This window comes from Canis lupus, chromosome 33, assembly GCF_011100685.1.
Source record: "Canis lupus familiaris isolate Mischka breed German Shepherd chromosome 33, alternate assembly UU_Cfam_GSD_1.0, whole genome shotgun sequence".
NCBI classification, from domain to species: Eukaryota; Metazoa; Chordata; class Mammalia; order Carnivora; family Canidae; genus Canis; species Canis lupus.
This window is the reverse complement of record NC_049254.1, coordinates 11,441,562-11,468,167: the sequence shown is the minus strand read 5'-3', so window position 1 is coordinate 11,468,167 and position 26,606 is coordinate 11,441,562. Positions and strand designations below refer to the sequence as shown.

Below are 26,606 nucleotides of genomic sequence, written 5' to 3'. Positions count from 1 at the left end.
CATGAGTGTGTGTATATATACTTATATTCAGAGATTCAAAGTAAATATATGGACATATATAGTCAAATATCTATATGTGTGTCTATATTCAGAGATTTAGAGGGCATTGTCAAAAATATAAATTATTTTTTGTACTAAAGTAAAGTAATAGGTAGCTATTGTTTTATATTTTGAAGGCCATGTCCATTTGAGATATATACACACCTATGTTGCCTTGAGGGCTAGCATCCCCATTTTAAGATGAGGAATGTGGATAAAATAAGGGAAATGAGGGATGCCTGGGTGGTTGAGTTGGTTAAGCATCTGCCTTCAGCTCAGGTCATGATCTCAGCGCCCTAGGATGGAGCCCCATGTTGAGTTGGGCTCTGAACTCAGTGGGCGTGAAGGGAGTATGTTCCTCCCCTCCTCTCTCTGCCCCTCTCCCTTTACCCTACTCGTACACACTCTTTTTCTCAAATAAATGAAATGTTTTAAAAAAATAAGGGAAGTGATTTTCCCATTGTCCTTTTCACTTTGTCACAAAATCATTCACAGTATTTGTGATTCATAAGCATGAGCTTTAAAACCACATGGACTTCAACACAATCTCCCCCCACACCCCTGCTTTTTTTTGAGTAGGTCCATTATGGATTCCAATGTGGGGCTTGAACTCATGACCCTGAGATCAAGACTGAGCTGAGATCAAGAGTCACCTCACCAACTTAGCCACCCAGGGGTAACACAGCCCTTTATTTTATTTTTATTTAATCATGAGAAACACACACAGAGAGAGAGGCAGAGACACAGGCAGAGGCAGAAGCAGGCTCCCTGCCAGGAACCCGATGTGGGACTCAAACCCCAGGACTCCAGGATCACGCCCTGGGCTGAAGGCAGGGGCCGCTGAGCCATCCAGGCGCCCCAACACATCCATTTTCTAAACCATCTCCCTCTTTCCTTTTTAGTTTGAATATTTAATTGAAATTCTGTTAAAATTTTCAACAATTCTCCATACATGCTCACTTCCTGTTCTTTTTCTTTGTTTTGTTTTTCTCCTTAGCACTTTTATTTAATGCACTTTGCATTTTACATGTGCAGCTTGGTTTTTTGCACATGCTTTTCTGCTCCAGGGAATACATTCAGTGAAGGGAAGGAATTATTTTCAGTGTGGAGGGGGGGGAGGGAATGCAAGTGGGGACTACTTTTTATTCTGTTGTATTCCCAGTGCCAAAAAAAGTACTTAGCAAATAGTAGGCACTCAGTAAATATTTGTTAAATGAATACACATATGCGTGAATGAACGAGTGCTTGAAAATGGTCCATTTGTCCATTTGATTCTGAGTAGCATCTTTCTGCTACTGCTTTTTGTAATCAATGGGCTCTAATAATTACTTATAAGAAAAATAATAAAAATAAGCTCATTGAAGATCCCTGGACACTTGATAGGGAGATGATATTCCTGCCTTGTTTCCCTTAGTTCTGAGAATCAACAAAAGGCAGTGTTTGGATTCTGACTCCAGATCTCCAAACGATGTCTCTGCTCTGGGCAGGGAGTATTTTTGTATGTCTAGTGTCTTTGCTGCTTCCTACTCTCCCTTCATTTTGCTCTCAAATGTTCACAACCCTCAGGAAACACCCCCTGCCTACACTCAGCCAGGAATGTATTTTTCCTGGACCAGTGCCTTTTACTTTGGATCTTTCCAGACTTTTTCCTCCCTCATTAAATTTTACCTGTCCTTTTTTTCCACTCTCTCTGATGTCTGCTTTCTGTACAGTTTTATGCTTCCTAGGTAATATATTTTTATTTTGTTAGAATCAAGTAGTCTCAGAATGGGAAGGCCACGTATTATGGCTTCTCTCCTAGTGAAGCCAATCTTTCTAGAACATTGGCCAGTGAAAAGCTCTGTGTGGAAGATTTCAGTCTCTGGACATAAGACAGATGTGCTTTCTGCCTTTTACAAATTATGTGACTTTGGGCAACTTAACATCTGTAAGCTCCAGGCCCTTCATTCAAGAATGGCGTCAAAATAGATCTTTTCTCCTAGGGCCACTGTGAATATTAAATAGGAAATTCGGAGGAGGGGAAGATGGCGGGAGAGGAGGGTCCCCAAGTCACCCCTCCCCACCAAATTACCTAGAAAACCTTCAAATTATCCTGAAAATCTACGAATTCGGCCTGAGATTTAAAGAGAGACCAGCTGGAACGCTACGGGGAGAAGAGGTCGCGCTTCTATCAGGTAGGAGGACGGGGACAAAGAAATAAAGACACAAAAGGCCTCCGAGGGGGAGGGGCCGCGAGGAGCCGGGCTGAGGCCGGGGCGAGGGTCCCCAGGACAGGAGAGCCCCGTCCCGGAGACGCAGGAGCTGCACCGACCTTCCCGGGCGGAAAGGGGCTCAGGGAGGTGGAGCAGGACCCGGAGGGCGGGGAGGCCCGCGGGCTCCCGGGGACACTAACAGGCACCTGCGCCCGGGGGGAGTGCGCCGAGCTCCCTAAGGGCTGCAGCGCGCACGGGGGACCCGGAGCAGCTCGGGGGGCTCGGGGGGGCTCCGCGGAGGGGGCTTCGGGGGGGAGCAGCTGGGGGGGCTCGGGGGCGGCTCCGCGGAGGGGGCTGCGGGGGGAGCAGCTCGGGGGGGCTCGGGGGCGGCTCCGCGGAGGGGGCTGCGGGGGGGGAGCAGCTCGGGGGGCTCGGGGGCGGCTCCGCGGAGGGGGCTGCGGGGCGGGAGCAGCTCGGGGGGCTCGGGGGCGGCTCCGCGGAGGGGGCTGCGGGGCGGGAGCACCTGGGGGGGGGGCTCGGGGGCGGCTCCGCGGAGGGGGCTGCGGGGGGGAGCAGCTCGGGGGGGCTCGGGGGCGGCTCCGCGGAGGGGGCTGCGGGGCGGGAACAATTAAAAGACCTTGAAGATAGATTAAGGGAAATAAACGACGGCCTGAGGAAGAAAAACCTACGTTTAATTGGGGTTCCCGAGGGCGCCGACAGGGACAGAGGGCCAGAATATGTATTTGAACAAATCCTAGCTGAAAACTTTCCTAATCTGGGAAGGGAAACAGGCATTCAGATCCAGGAAATAGAGAGATCCCCCCCTAAAATCAATAAAAACCGTTCAACACCTCGACATCTAATAGTGAAGCTTGCAAATTCCAAAAATAAAGAGAAGATCCTTAAAGCAGCAAGAGACCAGAAATCCCTGACTTTTATGGGGAGGAGTATTAGGGTAACAGCAGACGTCTCCACAGAGACCCGGCAGGCCAGAAAGGGCTGGCAGGATATACTCAGGGTCCTAAATGAGAAGAACATGCAACCAAGAATACTTTATCCAGCAAGGCTCTCATTCAAAATGGAAGGAGAGATAAAGACCTTCCAAGACAGGCAGCAACTGAAAGAATATGTGACCTCCAAACCAGCTCTGCAAGAAATTTTAAGGGGGACTCTTAAAATTCCCCTTTAAGAAGAAGTTCAGTGGAACAATCCACAAAAACAAGGACTGAATAGATATCATGATGACCCTAAACTCATATCTCTCAATAGTAACTCTGAACGTGAACGGGCTTAATGACCCCATCAAAAGGCGCAGGGTTTCAGACTGGATAAAAAAGCAGGACCCATCTATTTGCTGTCTACAAGAGACTCATTTTAGACAGAAGGACACCTACAGCCTGAAAATAAAGGTTGGAGAACCATTTACCATTCGAATGGTCCTCAAAAGAAAGCAGGGGTAGCCATCCTTATATCAGATAAACTAAAATTTACCCCGAAGACTGTAGTGAGAGATGAAGAGGGACACTATCTCATACTTAAAGGATCTATTCAACAAGAGGACTTAACAATCCTCAATATATATGCCCCGAATGTGGGAGCTGTCAAATATTTAAATCAATTAATAACCAAAGTGAAGAAATACTTAGATAATAATACACTTATACTTGGTGACTTCAATCTAGCTCTTTCTATTCTAGATAGGTCTTCTAAGCACAACATCTCCAAAGAAACGAGAGCTTTAAATGATACACTGGACCAGATGGATTTCACAGATATCTACAGAACTTTACATCCAAACTCAACTGAATATACATTCTTCTCAAGTGCACATGGAACGTTCTCCAGAATAGACCACATACTGGATCACAAATCGGGTCTGAACCGATACCAAAAGATTGGGATCGTCCCCTGCATATTCTCAGACCAAAATGCCTTGAAATTAGAACTAAATCACAACAAGAAGTTTGGAAGGACCTCAAACACGTGGAGGTTAAGGACCATCCTGCTAAAAGATGAAAGGGTCAACCAGGAAATTAAGGGAGAATTAAAAAGATTCATGGAAACTAATGAGCATGAAGATACGACCGTTCAAAATCTTTGGGATGCAGCAAAAGCAGTCCTGAGGGGGAAATACATCGCAACACAAGCATCCATTCAAAAACTGGAAAGAACTCAAATACAAAAGCTAACCTTACACATAAAGGAGCTAGAGAAAAAACAGTAAATAGATCCTACACCCAGGAGAAGAAGAGAGTTAATAAAGATTCGAGCAGAACTCAACGGAATCGAGACCAGAAGAACTGTGGAACAGATCAACAGAACCAGGAGTTGGTTCTTTGAAAGAATTAATAAGATAGATAAACCATTAGCCAGCCTTATTAAAAGAAGAGAGAGAAGACTCAAATTAATAAAATCATGAATGAGAAAGGAGAGATCACTACCAACACCAAGGAAATACAAACGATTTTAAAAATATATTATGAACAGCTATATGCCAATAAATTAGGCAATCTAGAAGAAATGGACGTATTCCTGGAAAGCCACAAACTACCAAAACTGGAACAGGAAGAAATAGAAAACCTGAACAGGCCAATAACCAGGGAGGAAATTGAAGCAGTCATCAAAAACCTCCCAAGACACAAGAGTCCAGGGCCAGATGGCTTCCCTGGGGAATTCTATCAAACGTTTAAAGAAGAAACCATACCTATTCTACTAAAGCTGTTTGGAAAGATAGAAAGAGATGGAGTACTTCCAAATTCGTTCTATGAGGCCAGCATCACCTTAATTCCAAAACCAGACAAAGACCCCACCAAAAAGGAGAATTACAGACCAATATCCCTGATGAACATGGATGCAAAAATTCTCAACAAGATACTGGCCAATAGGATCCAACAATATATTAAGAAAATTATTCACCATGACCAAGTAGGATTTATCCCCAGGACACAAGGCTGGTTCAACACCCGTAAAACAATCAATGTGATTCATCATATCAGCAAGAGAAAAACCAAGAACCATATGATCCTCTCATTAGATGCAGAGAAAGCATTTGACAAAATACAGCATCCATTCCTGATCAAAACTCTTCAGAGTGTAGGGATAGAGGGAACATTCCTCGACATCTTAAAAGCCATCTACGAAAAGCCCACAGCAAATATCATTCTCAATGGGGAAGCACTGGGAGCCTTTCCCCTAAGATCAGGAACAAGACAGGGATGTCCACTCTCACCACTGCTGTTCAACATAGTACTGGAAGTCCTAGCCTCAGCAATCAGACAACAAAAAGACATTAAAGGCATTCAAATTGGCAAAGAAGAAGTCAAACTCTCCCTCTTCACCAATGACATGATACTCTACATAGAAAACCCAAACGTCTTCACCCTGATTGCTAGAACTCATACAGCAATTTGGTAGCATGGCAGGATACAAAATCAATGCCCAGAAACCAGTGGCATTTCTATACACTAACAATGAGACTGAAGAAAGAGAAATTAAGGAGTCAATCCCATTTACAATTGCACCCAAAAGCATAAGATACCTAGGAATAAACCTAACCAAAGAGGTAAAGGATCTATACCCTAAAAACTATAGAACACTTCTGAAAGAAATTGAAGAAGACACAAAGAGATGGAAAAATATTCCATGCTCATGGATTGGCAGAATTAATATTGTGAAAATGTCAATGTTACCCAGGGCAATGTACACGTTTAATGCAATCCCTATCAAAATACCATGGACTTTCTTCAGAGAGCTAGAACAAATTATTTTAAGATTTGTGTGGAATCAGAAAAGACCCCGAATAGCCAGGGGAATTTTAAAAAAGAAAACCAGAGCCGGGGGCATCACAATGCCAGATTTCAGGTTGTACTACAAAGCTTGTGGTCATCAAGACAGTGTGGTACTGGCACAAAAACAGACACACAGATCAATGGAACAGAATAGGGAACCCAGAAGTGGACCCTGAACTTTATGGTCAACTAATATTCGATAAAGGAGGAAAGACTATCCATTGGAAGAAAGACAGTCTCTTCAACAAATGGTGCTGGGAAAATTGGACATCCACATGCAGAAGAATGAAACTAGACCACTCTCTTTCACCATACACAAAGATAAACTCAAAATGGATGAAAGATCTAAATGTGAGACAAGATTCCATCAAAATCCTAGAGGAGAACACAGGCAACACCCTTTTTGAACTCGGCCATAGTAACTTCTTGCAAGATACATCCACGAAGGCAAAAGAAACAAAAGCAAAAATGAACTATTGGGACTTCATCAAGATAAGAAGCTTTTGCACAGCAAAGGATACAGTCAACAAAACTCAAAGACAACCTACAGAATGGGAGAAGATATTTGCAAATGACCTATCAGATAAAGGGCTAGTTTCCAAGATCTATAAAGAACTTCTTAAACTCAACAGCAAAGAAACAAACAATCCAATCATGAAATGGGCAAAAGACATGAAGAGAAATCTCACAGAGGAAGACATAGACATGGCCAACACGCACATGAGAAAATGCTCTGCATCACTTGCCATCAGGGAAATACAAATCAAAACCACAATGACATACCACCTCACACCAGGGAGAATGGGGAAAATTAACAAGGCAGGAAACCACAAATGTTGGAGGGGATGCGGAGAAAAGGGAACCCTCTTACACTGTTGGTGGGAATGTGAACTGGTGCAGCCACTCTGGAAAACTGTGTGGAGGTTCCTCAAACAGTTAAAAATAGACCTGCCTTATGACCCAGCAATTGCACTGCTGGGGATTTACCCCAAAGATGCAGATGCAATGAAACGCCGGGACACCTGCACCCCGATGTTTCTAGCAGCAATGGGCACAATAGCCAAACTGTGGAAGGAGCCTCGGTGTCCATCGAAAGATGAGTGGATAAAGAAGATGTGGTCTATGTATACAATGGAATATTCCTCAGCCATTAGAAATGACAAATACCCACCATTTGCTTCAACGTGGATAGAACTGGAGGGTATTATGCTGAGTGAAGTAAGTCAATCGGAGAAGGACAAACATTATATGTTCTCATTCATTTGGGGAATATAAATAATAGTGAAAGGGAATAGAAGGGAAGGGAGAAGAAATGTGTGGGAAATATCAGAAAAGGAGACAGAACATAAGGACTCCTAACTCTGGGAAACGAACTAGGGGTGGTGGAAGGGGAGGAAGGTGGGGGGTGGGGGTGAATGGGTGCTGGGCACTGCCGGGGGGGGCACTTGACAGGATGAGCACTGGGTGTTATTCTGTATGTTGGTAAATTGAACACCAATAAAAATAAATTTATTTAAAAAAAATAGGAAAATTCAGGGAGAGTGCATGGAATCATTGCTTACCAGTAGCTACCACTAATAAATATTATCTATGACTAATAATATCTTTGACAAATGGTCTTTCAGACTCCATTTCAATGCCATCAGTGTTGGAGAAGGAGATCACCACTTTCTTGAGTCACTCAGAATTCTATTTGAAGATGCATTGTCCACCTGCTATAAAGACCTTTATAACTAGCCTAACCTGCTCCCTTATAACTTCTATCCATTGGCCCCCAGTGTTTACTTGGAGAAACATAGTATACATATGTGTTGTTATGGACTGAACTTTGTGTCCTCTTAAATTCATATATTGAAGCCCTAACCCTCAATGTGATCTTATTTAGAGATGAGGTTTGGGCAAGTCATTAAATTTGGATAATGTCATGAGAATGGTGCTCTCATGATGGGATTAGTGACCTAAAGAAAATGGAAGAGACAAGAGAGCGCTCTCTGCATAAATACGCAGTGAGGAAAGGACAGGTGAATACACAGCAAAATGGGGGCCATTGCAAACCAGGAAGAGAGCTCTTACAAAGAACCAAATCTACTGGCACTTTGGCTTAGACTGCCCAGACTCTAAAATTGTGAGACATAAAATCTGGTTTTTAAGCCACCCAATCTATGGTATTTTGTTATAGCAGCCTGAGTTGACTAAGACATGTGTCCTCTCTTTCACAAGGAAATCTTTGAAATTTCTTTTTTTTTTTTTTTAAGATTTTATTTATTTGTTCATGAGAGACACACACACACAGAGAGACAGACATAGGCAGAAGGAGAAGCAGGCTCCTCACAGGGAGCTCGATGTGGAACTCAATCTCGGATCCCAGGATCATGCCCTGAGCTGAATGCAGATGCTCAACCCTTGAGCCACCCAGGCATCCCAATCTTTGAAATTTCTAAATACAATACCCCATCTCTATCTTCTCCATTTCAAGCTAAGATTTTCCAATTCCTTCCACTAACATTTACCTGTAGTGATTTCTCACCCCATCACCACTGACTGCTCTCCTCATGATAACATATAGTTTACCTCCGTGCCTCTTTATGAGCTAAATGAGAAAAAGATTCAATAGTCTAAGTGTTGTTTTAACCAGTACAGATTACAGGGAAGATATTATCTTCCATGATCTGAGCTTTCTATTCTTAGTAGAGGCTGAGATCTTATTAAATTTCTTGACAATCATGTCACACAGTTGGAGGTATGTCTAGCTTGTCAACAAGTTAGAAGTGGAGTAAGAACCCCATATCTTTTTCACATGAGACACTGATGAGCCAGGTTCAGCTTGTTCTGTACATGAGTAACCCAGCAGCAGTGTTTAATATTTATTTCTCTTCATTCACATTTAAGAAAACTCTGGAGACAATGCCTCTTCAACCTGTTGTTCCCAATCTTTTTTCTTTTTTCCTTTCAATACACATTAATGAATGTTCACATGAAATACAGATGCCCATGGGCACACCAATGATTATTTGAAATTTCTATCTGCCATTTTTAACTCCACTCTTTACTATTATGTGCAAAAAAGCACATCAGAATTTGAGTACCAAAGAACTAAATGTGAAAAGCAATAGCCTAAAGCTTTTAGAAGACTGCATTGATTAATATCTCCATGATGTTAAGGAAGAAAAGAATTCTTTCCACAGTGTCATAAAAGGAAGAAAGAAAGCACAGATAATGAAGGAAGAAGCGGAGACATGTGGTTTCATTAAAACAAAGACATCACGAATCCACATAAACAGAATGACAGATATTTACAATATATATTTGACAAAAGACTAATGTGTTCCTCCAAATTATGAAGAATTTTTACAAGTTATCAAGAGAAAGGTGATCAATAGAAAAATGGGCAAAAAGACTTGAACATGTACGTCACAGGAGAAAAAACGTGTTTGGACAAAAATCATTTGAAAACATTTAGGTATAGTAATCAAGGAAATGTAACTTAAAACTCAATGAGATAGCTAGCATTTGATATCCACTAGAGCTGTAAGTTTAAATGCATAATAATATCAAATACAAGGGAACAGTTACAGTAATGAGAGTTCTCATACTCTAGTGATGAGATTGTCAACTGATAACAACCAGTCTGGAAAACATTTGGGCATGCAATAGTCAAAATAAAAGTAAGCATATGCTATATATTACATAGTAGAGAGACCAAGATGCTATAAAATAAAATCCCAGTGATGTTCGCCTTTCATATAATAATTCCTGACCTGAGACTAATTTTGAGGATGGCCTCTTCCACAGTCATTTGAGAACTCATCTATCGCATTAGCTGACTCTTTCTTAGGCCATTGTCTATATTGATTGGTATGGTCTATATCCTGAATTGCAGGCATATCAACGTCCCAGAGTGTGGAAAGGTGAATGACAGCATAAGGAAGTGCACATCAATTTGTTAAGGTCGAGACTAGAAAGTCTTACTTCCATTTCACTTAGACTACATTGATAAGAACTTAGTCACATGACTAAAAAATGGCTGTAAGAAGGCTAGGAAATGTCTTCTCTAGTGTTCTGTTTTTATAGAATAGGAAGAAAGTAGATAGGAATGAGCAATCTCTACCATACCCTATGACACAGCAATTTTATTTGTAGTTACGTACCCTAAAGACTTATTTCTTTTCTTTTTTTTTTAAATTTTTAAATTTATTTATGACAGTCACAGAGAGAGAGAGAGAGAGAGGCAGAGACACAGGCAGAGGGAGAAGCAGGCTCCATGCACCTGGAGCCCGACGTGGGATTCGATCCCGGGTCTCCAGGATTGCGCCCTGGGCCAAAGGCAGGAGTCAAACCGCTGTGCCACCCAGGGATCCCTAAAGACTTATTTCTAATGTGCACCTGAAGACATTGTACAGGGCAGCCCGGGTGGCTCAGCAGTTAGCGCTGCCTTCAGCCCAGGACGTGATCCTGGAGACCGAGGATCAAGTCCCATGTCAGGTCTCCTGCATGGAGCCTGCTTCTCCCTCTGCCTGTGTCTCTGGCTCTCTCTGTCTCTCTGTGTCTCTCATGAATACATAAATAAAATCTTAAAAAAAAAGAAGACATTGTGTAAAAATATTCATAGTAGCATTGTTGTAGTAACAAAAAAATCTGAAATTAATTAAATTATCCATCAAAAATGGACAGAATAGGGATCCCTGGGTGGCGCAGCGGTTTAGCGCCGGCCTTTGGCCCAGGGCGCGATCCTGGAGACCTGGGATCGAATCCCGCGTCCGGCTCCCGGTGCATGGAGCCTGCTTCTCCCTCTGCCTATGTCTCTGCCTCTCTCTCTCTCTCTCTGTGACTATCATAAATAAATTAAAAAAAAAATAAAAAAAATGGACAGAATAAGTGAAAGGAGATGTACAACAAACTACTATATAGGCACAAAAATAAACAAAGCTACCCATCAACATAGATGAATGTCACAGAAATGTTAAAAAGTAAGAAAGTCATAGAAGATACACTGGATGATTCTTTTTGCATAAAGTTTTTAAAAGGGGCAAAAATTTTAAAATGTAACGTTTAGGGATAACTACATGAGTGGTAAATGGAAGAAAAATAAGAGATAAAGTCTCAAAAGTCAGGATTATGAGTAGCTGTCTTTGTGCAGAAGGAAGTAGAAAAAATTCGGAAAAACCACTCATGCTACTAGCATTGATGTACTTATTTACTGGATGGTGACTACATAAGTTTCTTCTTTTCTGTATGTATATATTGAATAACCTTTTTCTGAAAAAAGCAAATTTAAAAAGTAAGCAATTTTTAAAACTCCGTATTTGAAGTACATGTTAACTAATTATTTGTGACATGTAGTTTGCAATACGTGTGTCAAAACAGCATAATCATTGTTTTACCCAGAAGATGAATTCATGGGGAAAATTTCAGCCATTCAGGGACCAGATGTCAGGAAAGACATTTTGGAGATGTTGGGGAATTCTCTTTCTTTCTTTCTTTCTTTCTTTCTTTCTTTCTTTCTTTCTTTCTTTCTTTCTTTCTTTCTTTCTTCTTTCTTTCTTTCTTTCTTTCTTTCTTTCTTTCGTCTTTTTCTTTCTTTCCTTAGATTTATTTATTTTATTATTTTTATTTATTTATTTTTAAATATTTTATTTATTTATTCATGAGAGACAGAGAGAGTGAGAAGCAGAGACACAAGCAGAGGGAGAAGCAGGCTCCATTCAGGGAGTCCGTTGCGGGACTGAATTCTGGGACTCCAGGATCATGACCTGAGCCAAAGGCAGACGCTCAACCCCTGAGCCACCCAGGCATCCCTATTTATTTATTTTAGAGAGAGAGAGAAAGAGAGAGAGAGCATGAACATGAGTATGAACAGGGGGAGGAGAAGAGGAAGAGGGAGAGAGATAATCCCAGAGTCCCCGCTGAGTGTGGAGCCTGACATGGGCTCAATCCCAGGACCCTAAGATCATGACCTGAGCAGAAATCAAGAGTTGGACACTAAACTGACCAAGCAATCCCAGAACCTTAGTACTCTTTCTATCACATAACGCAAGCTCCATTTTTCTCTCTTCTGTCCTCCAGGTAGGTCAACTCATCTGTGCCCATCTGTGCACAAGTCATACAAGAAAGCATAAACTCTGTACTAAGTATATAACCAATAATTGTGATTTTAACAAGTAGCAAGCCTATGTTAATGTCCTCTTTGATGCTTTGATGCAGCATAGTGATGGGAACATGGCTCTTGAATCAGAGTATTTGGGTTAATATCCTGGTTCCGCCCTGTAACCACAGACAATCTTCTCAACATCACTACCTCTCCTCTCCTTTTCTTCATCTGTAAAATGGGGATAGTTTAATACATACTTTATAGAGGTTATTGGAGAGGTTAAATAATATAAAGTATAATAATTTCATACATGCCTATTACATAGTAGGTACTTAAAAATGTTAAGTTAAAAAACACAATAATAGAAACCTTTTTTTCAGTTAGCAATTGGTTAATACTAAGAGATGTAGAAATGTAACACAGTGCCAGGCCAAATATAGAGTTTTTAAAAATTTGTTACATATGTGCAATAACTAGTTCTAACATGTGATAGTCCTGGCATGTAATGGGCACTCAATAAATCTTAGCTTCCTTTTATTTTAAGATATTTGGAAGCTTTGTCCTGTTTCTTTCAATATGTTATTATCCATGAATCTACTAATTAGAGTCACAAGTTATAATTAGGAGGTAGACTATCCTACAAGAGCAAGTCAGTCTCTCTAGAGAGTTGTAAATTTTTATTCTGAAATTTTTGTTTATGTCTGGAGGTCAGAATCCCAAGGGATCAACAGCGTGAAATAAAATAATATAAAATTAAATGGAACAACTATACATGCACTTTTATTACTATAATGGTATGTAACAGGAACTTAGTGAACTTGAGTTTTCTTTTCCTCGCTTGTATTTGCTTCAGATGCTATATAAAACACTGTCAATTTATCTTTGTCTTTGGAATTTGAGTTAGATTTTTGGAAATAGCTAAATGCTACTCAGAGCCAAGTATAGTGAATAATATAAATGAACAAGTTGAATAATACCATTTTTGGTCAAAAAGGGTTGTGATGAAATTAATGAGACATTTACTTGTACAAGCTTGTAAACCGGCTCTGAAAGCAATTCTAAAAAGGAGCTCCACACATGGTTTAGGCAGTGATAATATCTTTGGAATAATTTAAAGACTCCTTTTCACCTCATCAAGCCATGTTGACTCCACCCACATGTGGTATAGCCATATCACTTATTAAGATATTGAAATAAACCTGTACCTATTACTAATAGCTCCTAACCTAAATTCCTCTGAATATGTTTTCCCCAACTTCAGCTGCGTTATCCATACGTTAGGTTAACTCATGGAATAGCAAGGGGTCTCAAACTCACTTTAACACTACAGCTAGTGTCAATTTTGATTGGTTGTTGCTAGTGCCAATCAGTCTACTAATTGCTTTGAATGTTACCACTGTCCGTCATACTGTCTGACCAGCAATTTCATGGTTCTGGCAATGCTCATTTGGATGTTAAGCTTGGATAGTTTGTATAACATCAACAACAACATCTTTCTGAGGTGGATAGAACAGAAAATTAGAAGTTCTTCTGATCACTTTCAGAATTCATTCCTTAATAAGATGCCACACGCATTAGATTAAGACTTGAGAGATAGCTATCATCAGCAAATAAATGCTTTCTTGCTATTTGCAATACAGATAGGAAAGAATCTTAAATATTTCTGGAGTGAATTCCAACACCTTTATAGACATTAAAGCATAATTAATCCTGCCAAAGAAACTCCATGGGATTCCTCTGCATGATAAAAAAACAAGCAGGGTAAATTCCTAGATGCTTATATGGCAGATAGGACAGATCAATTAAATCTGGAGACGTGGCAGGACAAAAATCTGTGAAAATCCATTTAAGTATTTACGGTCCATTTACTTTCACAGTTTTCAGTTGTTCCCCATTGTACTCATCTCATTGATATTTTTATTGGGTCACAGAATGGTGACTGTTTCATGTTTGTCATAAATAACCCCACCTTATCGGGAATTTTCTATTAGGGTTTCGTTTGGCATTGATCGTGATTGCCAGCTATTTGCAGTAGATGATCATACACTCAGGTTGGAGCAGCAGCTTACCTACCTTAATCCCAAAGATGCTGTATTATGAAGTGAGCATGGTGTTAATACATAAGACATGTCATAAAATTTTTTTTTGATTTTTAAAAATATGTTTCTTTATATACATTTCTGTCCCTTACATTTTACAGGAAAGCGAAAAAAGAAAAAAAGAAAAAACAAAAAACAATGGAAAATAGAACCAAAGAACTTTAAGATTGCCAGGTCTCCAGTACTTAACACAGTGCTTGGCACCTAAAGGCATTCAATCAACTATAGTTAGTGAGTGGAGAACTGTGTGGGCATAGAAACAATGTGCCTTAAGTACTTTGAACAGTTACAATTTTGGAAGTCTGGGCTGCAGACCCTGTGGTTAGCCCAGAGTGGAGCAGTCAAGGCCCCTGACCCTCCCCAGTTTAATTTCTAACTTGAAAGAACTGCATGGGATATGGTATATAGGATGTTTCTGGGCCATGTTGTCAAAGCTTTCTCGTATTGAAAAACAGAGTCGCTTTAAAAGCTATGGGGTGCAACAGTGTGCTAAAGATGTTTAAGTCCACACTTTTCTAGGATGCTGTGTTTGAAATAACTAGAGTAGGTGAATGAAACAAGGAGAAGGATGTGGAAACAAAAAATGATTTTATGTTTATTGCTAAAGGGGGTAATACCGTCCAGAGGTAGGGGGTTTTTACAAAGTGATCCAATCTAGGCTGTAATGTGGTTTTCAACAGAGCAACATGTTGAAGTATTATGAAACATTGTATGATTTTATTGATCTCTTTGAGACTGCAAATTTAATGTTTTCACAGTTGGTTATGGTTTCATTACTTGGATAAAACCAACTAGAATGCTGTATTAGTTATCTCATGATGTAGAACACATTCCCCTAATGCTTCATAGAAGTAAACATTTGTTATCTATTTTTTGTAGGTCATTGATTTGAGAGTGGCTTGGTTTAGCAGTTCTTAGTCTCCCATGAGGCTAAGTGAACATGTTGGCTGTAAAAATGTTGGTTACCATCATGTGAAGTCTTGACTGAGCCTGGAGGATTCCCCTTCAAGATGGTGCACTCACATGGTTAGCAGGTTGGTGCTTGTTGGCAGGTAGATACTACACTATCTACAGTATATATAGATCTATAGTATATACAGATCGATCTATCTATCATCTATCTATCTATCTATCTATCTATCTATCTATCTATCTATCATCTATCATCATCTGTCTATATATACATGGCTGAAAAACTATAGATATGTATATAAATACATTTGTGTATATATATAGATATCTGTATAGTATACATAAATGTATATACACACATATATAGTATATACATAAAGTACAGATGAATATGAATATAAGTACATATTTATATTTCTATATAGTATATAGACATATACACCTAAAGATAAATATAGTATATATAGTATACATTGATGTGTATATATGTATGTTTATGTATAGACTATACAGAGTATACTATATATATCATATATATTTATATATACTATGAATGTAAACAGATACTATAGATATTGTATGTTGTAGATATATACTATATACTATAGATCTAAATAAATATATAGGTAAGATACTGTATTTTACCAAGTTTCTTGGTCTCTTTCAGGTGATTTAGCATATAATCACTGTTCTTATATACTGATTTTTTAGTTTGTTGCAAAATCAGCTTACTTTCAAATTCTGGGAAATATATTGGCTAAAATATCTTTTGGCCTTTTTTTTTCTTTTGGCCTTCTTAAATGATGCCCATACCCTGGATTAGTGAGTATGATTGCTCTGAGTGATCACTCCTACTGTGGGTATCTGAAATAATCATCAGAATCAGGTTTAGTACAAAGAGAAGAAGAAAATGTTTATCAAAATTTTTGCTTTTATTTTTGTTTTTTATTAGATATATTGGAACCATAGAGGACAGAGATAGAATTCACAGTTTACTACTGTTTTTGAAACATGGATAAAGGGGTACCTGGGTGGCTCAGTGGTTGAGTGTCTGCTTTTGGCTCAGGTCGTGATTCTGGGGTCCTAGAATCGAGTCCCATATTGGGCTCCCGCAAGGAGCCCACTTCTCCTTCTGCCTGTGTCTCTGCCTCTGTTTTTGTGTCTTTCATGAATAAATTAAAAAAAAAAAGAAACAGGGATAAATATAGTTGTATATATATTTTTTATTTTTCTCATTTTTTATTTATTTAAATTCAATTAATCAACATATAATGTATTATTGGTTTCAGAGGTTGAGGTCAGTGAGTGATTCATCAGTCTTACATAATAACAAGTGCTCATTACATCACTTGCCCTCCTTAATGTCCATCACCCTGTAGCAACCCTCAGTTTGTTTCCTATCATTAATTCTCTTATAGTTTGTCCTGATGCGGAACTTGATCCCAGGACCCCAGGATTGCACCCTGAGCAGAAGGCAGACGCTTAACCGCGGAGCCACCCAGGTGTCCCTGATTTCATCTTGTTTTATTTTTTTCCTTTCTTCCCCTATGATACTCTGTTTCTTAAATTCCACATGAGTGAGGTCATATGATAATTGTCTTTCTCTGATTGACTTATTTTGCTTAGCATGATATCCTTCCATCCACATCATTGCAAATGGCAAGATTTCAATTTCATGTTTTTGATTGCTGAGATATATATATCTCACATCTTCTTTATCCATTCATCGGTTGATGGACATCTGGGTTCTTTCCATAGTTTGGCTATTGTGGATATTGCTCCTATAAACATTGGGGTATGGGTGCCCCTTTGGATCACTACATTTGTACCTTTATGGTAAATACCCAGTAGTGCAATTGCAGGGTTGTGGGGTAGCTTTATTTTCAACTTTTTATTTATTTATTTATTTATTTATTTATTTATTTATTTATTTATTAATATTTTTTCTTTATTTATTTATGATAGTCACACACACAGAGAGAGAGAGAGAGGCAGAGACATAGGCAGAGGGAGAAGCAGGCTCCATGCACCGGGAGCCCGACGTGGGAGTCGATCCCGGGTCTCCAGGATCGCGCCCTGGGCCAAAGGCAGGCGCCAAACCGCTGCGCCACCCAGGGATCCATATTTTCAACTTTTTGAGGAACCTCCATACTCTTTTGCAGAGTGGCTGCACCAACAATGTACAAAGGTTGCCCTTTCTCCACAATATAGTTATATATTGATAAATCCCATTACATTATCTGAAAGACAAATCATGGTGTTCACTAGCTGTTAATTTGGCAATGTGCCAACAAGCAGATATGAGTCCACATATATGCACATGTTCATGTTAATCTACCAAAACAATTGTAATAGATCATTTGTTCTCTCTAATGTAATTTCTTGTACTCAACTCTCAATCATCTACTTTAACAAAAAAGGGGCTGTGGCTTGGATAATTTTTAAAAATAATGACAATAATAATGGTAAAATATACTGAATACCTATAAGCACTTTAACAAATTATTTAAATTAATGATGCTTAGCTATGATATTACACAGGAGTTTATTTTAAAATGTGTTTTCTCTATTATTTGAGTTGAGTTGCAATAAACTTTCAAAGTCCACTCCAATAAAAAGTGCTTTAGAATAATTAATACTTAAAAAAAATGACACAATAGTTAAAATGTATTGAGTATGCTTTGTGCCAGACCTGGTGCTACTTAATGTGTGTCATCTCATTTTCATGGTGGCTCTATGAGGTAGATCTACATTTCCCCATTATATTGAAGCTGAGACCCTGAAAAGTTGAGGAACTTGGTATCGCACAGCTAGCGACTGATACGGTAGGCCAGCCTAATTCAGAACTGCAATATATGGTGTCATTAATTATATTGTTTTAGAACTCTTCAAATTCTGAATAAATGGGTGGTCAGAGAGAGGTAATTAAGAACCTTATGTAATGAGATAATCGTTCATCCCCAGATAATGTACAATCAGAGAGCTGATTTTATGTTTAAAGATAGCAAAAAAGAAAAAAGGAAAATAGACCTAACTAAATATATAAAGATGAGTCAAATATAATGATGGATGTTGGAGATGGATGTTAATGATGCATGTTGGAGAAGGTCATTGAGAAGACATGGCCACTGGTTGACCTTCGGACTGGACCCAGGCAATTAGAGGCTCCTCATAGCCTTCACTGCTTTTGGAATGTCTGTCTGCCCCCTGTTCCATAGCTGGAGCCATTTCCAGGACATAGCCTTAAGAGTAGGTGTTGCTGAGACCATCTGGGCTGAATATATGATTGAACTCAGTGAAGGCCTCTATATGAACTCTTAAGATTTTATGAGCAGATGATGAGATATAGTTGTCTTGGAGTTGCCCGAGACAAGGCTCATATGTAAATACCCTTGCTCATTAAAACTGCCACCTACCAATCTGGAGAGATGTCCTTCTTCCTTCAGTCTCTTTTGCCCTTTGTCTATGGGGCCAGTTTGAGAAACAACAATTGGTGAGCCAGCCAGGATACCTAAGAAATGGGTGTTGGGAAAGAGGCATCCTGGGGGAAATCCCACATTGGCTACTGATCTCTCTGTTGGGAGGGATAACCTATATATTGTATGCCTGTGGACCTTGGTGTGAGTACAGGGATGCCCTGATAATGCCAGCTGGTCTAATGAGTTTATTTGATGAATTGTGCATGGTGCACTGAGGCAGAGAGGGAAATGATGGTGCTGCAGTGGATTGGCCGTATGTGGGGAATTTGGTGGATCCTGATGCCCAGCTAGAGGGTGAAGTTTGAGTTGGAAGGCTGGAAGAAGATCTGAGATCAGAGAAGGACGTACTGGTGTCCACTACTCTGCTAGCTTTGGGGCTGGCAGACAAGGTGAGGGAGCAAGATAATAGGTTGAAGACCTTAGCTGACTGTTTTGCAAAGCTAGTAGGGTACAAGCTGCTGTGTATTAAGGTCCAAGCACTTGTAACAAAGCCTGATTGGGACACTAAGAGGTGGAATCCCTTGGAAAGTGAGGAGAGTGAAGAGGAGGATGTGATGGGCAGTGAAACAGACACAAAGCCTTGTGCAGACTGACCCCTAATACAAAGGAAAAGAAAAGCCCCACAGCAACAATAGGGTGCAGCGCTTAAATCAGGAAATGTTCATGATGAGAGAATATACTCCAAGTTTATTGATATAGCTGCCAAGTTCCAGAATATACTCCAGTTTATTGATATAGTTTCCAAGGAAATTATCCCGATGTGGTTGATATGGCTTTGGGATATGGGGGATGAGGGCATTTCTCTGGGGAGAAGGCAGATAAAATGGGTAACATCACCACACACTGCCTCCTGGAAACACCTGAATGGTTCTCAGAAGTTTAAGGAACACACTTCCTTATAGATTACATTACTCTAGCCTGCAGAAATGCTTGGCCCAATAAAGGGGGATCTCACTAGGCATGTGGGACTCTGGAAATCCATAGAGGTTGTATAACAAATACTTAGGGTGTTGGGACTGAGACAGGCAACCTATGCCCCTGTATTTGAAGGCCCTGATCAGGCCACAGTCACTACAAGAATGAAAATCAGATGCACTAGCCTGCCCTCAGCACTTGATATTGGGGATCCATGCTGAGCTCATTGGTGGGATAAGACATTTATGATGCTGGGTAATCAATTGCTGATTTGGGGAAAACTGACAAATCCCAGTAACAGGTACAGGCTGTAGAAAAGGCCTGAGACAGAGAGGAAACTTGAAAAGCAAAAAAGCTACTTCAGTTGGTTGTGAAGGGTCTAATAAAGGTAACCCTGAAGCAAATGTGGTTTGATCTCATTGCTGCAGAAGTAGATCGGCGATCCAGTACTCCAGAAATAGACCCAAAGCTGGACTGGTCAGCCGATGGAAAGCCTTAAAACTTCGACAACAGTTCAGACCTGCCCCACCTGCCCATAACATCCCTGATGCCCTATCTCCTGCAGAGGCCTCGGGGATATTGGTCCTATGTGGGATAGGTTCTTCCCATACCCTTAGCATGGGATGCAGGACAAGATTGCCTCCAGGTGAAGAGCAGGTTGGAGGCAAATGGAGGCCTCATGTTGAGCTCACTACTCACTGGTTCTCTGGAAATAAAAAAAAAGATGATAGCTCCTGTTGATATTGGAGTCAAATGTATCTAATACAAGGTAACTAACACTGAGAAATTGTCTGCCCCCCTCAGAACCATCTGTGGGTTTTGAAGGGCAAACAGTATGGTCAGAAAGTTCCCTTTGACACTGCAAATTAGGTGTTCTCCCCCATGAGAATATGAGGCCTTATCTTTCTAATACCAGAAAACATATTGAGCGTTGATATCTTTTTTTTTTTTAAAGATTTATTTATTCATTAGAGACACACAGAAAGAGGCAGAGACACAGGCAGAGAGAGAAGCAGGTTACTTGCAGGGATCCTGATGTGGGACTTGATCCCCAGACCCGGGATCATGCCCTGAACCAAAGGCAGATGCTCAACTGCTGAGCCACCCGGGAGTCCCGAGTATTGATATCTTTCAAGGCCATACTCTGAAAAATCTCTTCAGTAAAGTGCACCTTTGGGTTAGAGTAATCAAATCACTGCTGAAGAGAAGAGCCAACTGTGAACCAGTAAGTCTACTGAACCCACAAAAAATGTTAACTGTCAAATAATATCAATTTCCCAGAGGGGCATAAGGAAATTGGAGAAACTACCCAAGAAGTTCACTGAGTGGGCATTTTACACCCTGCCCCTCGTGCTCTCAACAACCTAGTATGGTGGATTAGAAAGCCAGATGGCTCACAGTGGATGGCTGTGAGCTCCTGGGAAGTGAACAAGGCAGTGCCTCCCATCCATGTAGCTTGCCCAGCATTGCCACCACCTTAGACACCTTGGCCATGGTCCTTCTTGTGTACCAGCCTATACTGGACTCAGCAAAAGCTTTTTCAGCATGCTCCTGGCTGCTGAGTCGCAAGATCAGCTTGCCTTCATGTGGGAAGGGCAACAGTGGACCTTTCAAGGGATTCCCCCAGGCTACACAGCCTTACGGTGTGCCATGGGATGGTAGCCTGAGATCTGTCCTGGTTTTCCTTCCTCACATCAGTAAAGTGGCTCATTGTATTGGTGATAATAATGTTAACACATGAAATCTTGCCTCTGCTGCAAGACACTGCAGACTTTGCTGGAATATCTGTGAGGGAGAGGAGAGGCAGTGGAACAGGGAAATCGAGGCCCAGGAACCATCATAAAGTTTTTGGGAGCATTGGTTGTATAAGGCTCATGTTGCCCTAGAAACTATGATTGATAAGGTATAAGTCTATCTAACCCCAAAGAACATGAAAGAGATGGAAGCCTTCAGTAGGGATTTGGGGGTTTTGGACGATATTTATTCCTCACTTGGGGCAGCACCTCTGCCCCTTATGCAGTTTGTAAAGGAAGGGCATATGTGGGCCTGGGGATCAGAGCAGCCAGCTGTCTTTGAGGAGGCAGAAATTCCAGTGATGCAGAGTAGACCTCTGGGCATCCCCCAAGCAAGGCTTGAATTTAAATTAGATGTACCTGTGACTGCAGAAAGATGGGGTGGACACCAACAGAGAACACAGAAGGAGAAGGAACCCCTAGGACTTTGGTCCTTGCTCCGGAAGGGGCAGAAACGTGATCTATCCCCATAGAGCAACGGCTCCTGGCAGAGTACACAGTGCTCCTCTAGGTAGAGCCTCCCGTGAGAGAGCCTATCATGGTAAGAATTTCCCTTCCAATCAGGGTGTGGGCTGAGGATATGTTCATTGACGGAGCTATACCATGACTCATACTCCTTCTTTGACTAAGTGACATGCATTTTTGCAGCAGAGAAGCAGCCTTTCCAGAAGCCCACTCTCTCTAGAAACACAGGTGCTACCAGGCCCTGTAGAGTACCTAGATCCTCCAAATGCCTCAGCCCCTCTTCCTGTGGTGGCCCCCGTGGCCTGCAGAGGGAGCAGGGGAAATTCCCACTGATGCCTGGTAAACAGATTAGTCTAGTTCAGGGCAACCTGCCCCCAGGGACTGCAGTCACTGTTCAGCCCAACACCATCGGGATGGAGGACAGAGCAACCTGCAGCAGCCAGCGGGCTGGGGTCAGAGCAGACTGTCTGGTGGTCACTCCTGAGCGCTGGCCATGACTCCTTTGTGCAGATATTTGGGCTTTTCTAAAGGAATTAACTCTAAGACTTGGACAATGGGAAGCCAAAGGATAGATAATCATGAATAAGTCCTTGTGGGGTCAGGATATGTGGGAAGACATTTGGGTCTACCTGCAAGAACCTGATGTAGTCTTCACTCTCTTCCATGTCCCAGCTCATAAGGCATTGACATTCTCTGGCAATCTGAAAACTGATATCCTAGTTTGGTACAAACCTGGGCAATTGACCCTTCAGTAGATCCAGTAGATTGGGTGTAAAGCCAGGGTGGCCACTGTAGAGCCTGGGTGGGATGGTGTATTGCCAAGGATGCTGGATTGTCTTGAAATACAGTGACTTAACATAGTAACAGCATGTCCTGTGCATTCTAAGCAACACCCAAGGCAACTGCCAAAGGTGTCTGGGGCAGTCTACTGGAGTTCCCAACCATGAAAGGTTGATTACATCGCCCCCACTCCCAGGGTGAGGGTTCTAAACATGCCCTGGTTTGTGTGGACCCCACATCTGGCCTAACTCAAGCTTTCCCCCACCACTGCTGTAACCAGGCTGCCACCATTAGGGGATCAAAGAAGCTGAGTGCCATGTATAGTTACTCTTGTTGAATAGAGAATAAGCAAGGATCACTGTGCTTTTCTTTTCTCTTCTTTTTTTAGAGAGAGAGAAAGAGTGTGCAGGGAGTGGAGGGGCAGAGAGGGAGAGGAGATTCTTAAGAAGGCTCCAGGCCCAACATGGAGTCCATTGTGGGGCTCAATCTCATGACCGTGAGATCATGATCCGACCCAAAATCAAGAGTCAGATGTTTAACCAACTGAGCCACCCAGGTGCCCCAGGGGTCACATTTCAAAGGTCATAATACTCAAGACTGGGCAAAAGAACATGATGCTGAATGGAGATTCTGTTTTTGCAAAACCCACAAATAGCAGGGTTGGTAGCAAAGAAAATGTAGTACTAGAGCAGCAGGTTAAATTACTAACCAGTAAAACCACCTTGGTTGGGTTGACTAATGTACTCTTATAGGCTTTAAAACATATGAATGACCAACCAATAGGGCCTGTTGCTCCACATGCCAGACTGGGGACCTCTGCTGAGGCATCCAACACTGTACAGTTCCAGAAATCTCAGCAAGTAGCCATTACCCAGACTCTTGTGCTGGTTCGATATGCTATGCTGCTGAGAGCACCAAGCCTCATCATGCCTGAGAAAGGTGGTATCTACTGGAATTTGCCATGGGATATCCCACTGGGATGTCCAACTACTATGGGACACACTGCAAGAGCTGGGGGCTGTCCCCCATACAAGACCCAGAGTTCTGAGAACCAATGGCACTAATGAACAGGGGGGTGGGTGGGGGTGGGGTAGCTGGGACAAAGGGCTCCTTCCTCAGCCCAGCTCTTCTGAGGGGGCTGCATATCTCTCTAGAGAGGCCAGATAATGAATTTTATTTCACAGGCACTAGATCTATTGGTCTAACCTCCCACACTACAATGAACAGCCTTTCTCAATAAAACTCAAAGACACCAAAAAAAAAAAAAAAAAAAAAAAAGTAACTCACTGGGTTGGGTGAGTTAGTCTCCACTTCTAGGTGAAGAGGAACTACTCAGTGTCCATCGGGATCCTATTGTCTGGCTGCAAACTGGCTCTGTTTAAAAATACTATCCCTAGAATGGAACTCACACCATTGAAAGATGGGAGAACTCAGGAGTCCCGATCTGGTGGGTCTGGTGTCTACTACTCCCAGTCCACTGCCTGACAAGACTGCCTCTCCCAGCCAACATGTATGGCATGTACAACCAGATTAAGTTCCTAAAGCTGCCAACCTCCCTTTCCTCAAAGCCAGTTGGACACATTCTGTTTTCTGCTGGTACAATCATTTGGCTGCCATCTTTGTTCTCTTCATTGGCCTTGAAGGACATTACAGCACACATTGAAGCCCTTAAACAAATTCACCCAGAGAACTTTAAATGACAGCTGTTGGGGCACCTGGGTGCCTCAGTTGGTCAAGTGTCTACCTTTGGCAAGGGTCATGATCCCAGGTCCTGGGATAAGCCCCACCTTGGGCTCTCTGCTCAGCAGGGAGTCTGGTTCTTTCTCTCCCCCTAGCCCTGCTTGTGTGCTCTCTCTCTCAAATAAATAAATTCTTTAAAAAAAATTACAGTTGGTAAAGGCACTCTTTACTGAAGACTAAAATGTTTCTAAAGAGAAAAGCTGTCCACCAAATAGAATGGCCTTGGACATTGTGACTGCTTCACAAGGAGGCACCTTTGCTATTACCCAAACAGAATGTTGTGCATTCATACCTGATAAGTTTGCTAATGTATCATCTTTATTAAATCACACAAGTGAATGCCCCGAGTGACCAAACTTCAGCCTATGGAATTTAATAAATCAATGGTTTGGATTATGGAGCTTTTGGTGGAAAAACTTGTTACTTATTTCAGTAATCATCCTACGTGTGTTTTCTCTTGCAGGCACCTGTACTGTTGCTGTGATATCTTCCATTACAACCAGAATGCCACCAAAGAAGTCACCTCCATGCCAGTGAAACCTCTTCCTGACTGCTCAAGGCACATTTTGGAAGAGGGGTGTGTGTAAGATTCTAAGAGCTGGTCCCTAGAGGGACCAGTGTTGGAGGGGGGTCATTGAGAGGACATGACCACTGGCTGACACATAAACTGGCCAAGGGTGGGGGGCTGGGAGCTCCTCCCCCATCCTGTCCTTGGAATGCACATTCTTCCCCTTTCTACCGGTTCTGCCCGGGGTTCCCAGGACCACGGCGATTTTTAAGGACACAGCTGTGAGACACCAATGCATTGCTGAGACCAATTGGACAGTATGCTTGACTTAACCCAGGTGAGGCCTCTATATATAAACTTTTAAGTTTTTGGCATGTGGGTACATAAGTCTATTTTTCTTGTCACTGCTGAGATTAGCTTGCAAGTCAGTTCCCTTGATCCTTATACCCGCCACCTGCCAATCTGGAGTGGCTGCCTGTCTCTCCTCCTGTTCTGTGTATAGGGGTCAATTTGCAAACCAACAGTGGAATATTCAGAACTTAATTTTTGTTGGAGTCAAAATCCTATTTGAATTCTTTCCTAACTTACTAAGCGATGATTACAGAAGCCTGATATTATAACATGGGAGTTAACATGGCAACTGTGTTTTTGAGATATTGCTTGTAATTACTGGTATAGATAGGGATATTAGAAAAAAAATTGCCAGATTTATTACTGTTTCTTCATGCATGGAGAAGCTAAGTATGCATTACTTAGAGTTTGCCTAAAAGATCTATGAATTTATGTTATTGCAGATTATTTATTTTTCTTATGTTCCTTATAATAATGTGATGAAAAAAATATTCAAAAAAAAGTAGGGAAAAAAGAGAAGAAGGATAAATTCAAAGCCACAAGATATGTTATAGAATTAATTTCTTTCCTATCACCTCTTTTAAGCATCTACTATTTGGTTCCTATAATGTCAAATGCCTCGTAGTAGAATATATAGACCCTAGATGATTCAAATACTTATAGGAAAGGCTTAATACTATTACCAACTCACTTACACATATTCCCAGCATGTTTGTGATTAAACAATGAACACATATAAAAATAGTATCAGTCCATTATTGTTTGAGGAACTTTTCCCGCTTTAGATAATAATCGTGCCAGATTATGTGGATTTACAATTTACAGCTAAAATATCTTTTCAACTGTGTGTATGTTACTCTGATTTTGTGTATCATCTTCCTGGGCTTCAGTCCATAGCTGTATCTTATTCTAAATTCTTGAAGCATAATGACTTGTAACATTCATTTTTTGTCACATCTTGCTTTTTATTCAAATTCCCTGAACAGGTTTCCATATTTCAAATCATAAGAAGTTAATTGATGTGAGGGAATGTATACTAAAAAAAAACCCAACCACCTCTTACTGAACATAGCAATTAATACTTATTGAATGAAGTGATAAAAACACAAAAATTATTCAGCTAACACAAAGCCTCTTTCTAACCTGTGTTGATATTCTGCGCTTTAGTAGAAAAGAATAGGAACGTACAGTAATTTATTAAAGATATTTTTAACCAGAAAAATTACAGGTTAAAAAAACCCCACTTTTTTGGCACTTCTGTCTCCTACAAAGCAAAGAAAAAAAGGTACATGGTAAAAATAATTTCAGAAAATGATTATTAAAAGAAAACAGCAGAGTTGTAGCATTAGTAATTTTTGCTCAGCGTTCCATAAAGCACAAGTATAGATTCTATTAATAAAAAACAGTAAAAGTGGAAAAACACAAATGTCAAAAAATTCATTTATGTCAAGTTTGCG

General features: G+C 41.0%; 1 long non-coding RNA gene across 1 annotated transcript; it reads left to right on the top strand.

Moving 5' to 3' along the window:
• The first annotated feature begins 15,091 nt into the window (after positions 1–15,091).
• Positions 15,092–25,111, top strand: LOC111093724. Its single transcript, XR_005383059.1, has 3 exons — positions 15,092–15,240; positions 24,754–24,867; positions 25,052–25,111. It is a non-coding gene; the product is annotated as an uncharacterized LOC111093724 (long non-coding RNA).
• Positions 25,112–26,606: the final 1,495 nt, after the last annotated feature.